This window comes from Asparagus officinalis, chromosome 8 (genome assembly GCF_001876935.1).
Source record: "Asparagus officinalis chromosome 8, Aspof.V1, whole genome shotgun sequence".
Lineage (NCBI taxonomy): Eukaryota > Viridiplantae > Streptophyta > Magnoliopsida > Asparagales > Asparagaceae > Asparagus > Asparagus officinalis.
Window position 1 is genome coordinate 120,163,554 of NC_033801.1, and position 491 is coordinate 120,164,044.

The following is a 491-nucleotide window of genomic DNA, read 5'->3' on the forward strand; positions in this document are numbered from 1 at the left end:
TAACAGTAAAAATCTTAAACACATTGCAACCGTTCACTGTGGTCATGCATATGATCAGGCGTTGCCTCAGCAAACTGTACTGGATTTTATACAATGTGAAGACAACTCTACCGCTGTACAAGGAGTAGATCGATAGATTGGTATCAGAGTACTGCAGAGTGGAAGAAAGTGTATCTACTGAAAGCTCACACAATGAACAATCACTCGCGATAGAAAAAATAAAAAAAATATTATCAACATTTATTCAAAGGAATTGCTTCCATTGCATCATTTTTTTTTTCGCATATACGACTGGTTTGTCCGAGTCCTTGCTACTATCATTGGCAACTGATGCCCTTTGGAATTGAGCTACTTCCACCTTCTCGTCGCATAAGGCTTCTGGAACTGTTTGTCTAGAAAAAGCTTCTCCATGCTTCTGCAGAGCCAAGTGCCCAAAATATCACTAAATCATGGAAAGTCCAGACCATCATCAAATAGGATAAAAAAACATA

The 491-nt window shown here is 38.5% G+C and overlaps 1 protein-coding gene across 3 annotated transcripts in view; it reads right to left on the bottom strand.

Moving 5' to 3' along the window:
* The window catches only part of LOC109819678 (WD repeat-containing protein 48 homolog), a 16,216-nt gene continuing 15,725 nt past the window's right edge, over nucleotides 1–491 (bottom strand). For 2 of the 3 annotated variants that reach the window (XM_020385495.1, XM_020385492.1), the window contains exon 19: nucleotides 1–415. The gene's annotated coding sequence lies outside the window, so the exon portion shown is untranslated. Of the gene's footprint in view, nucleotides 443–491 lie in introns of all 3 variants that reach the window. The other variant, XM_020385493.1, reaches the window with a different exon arrangement.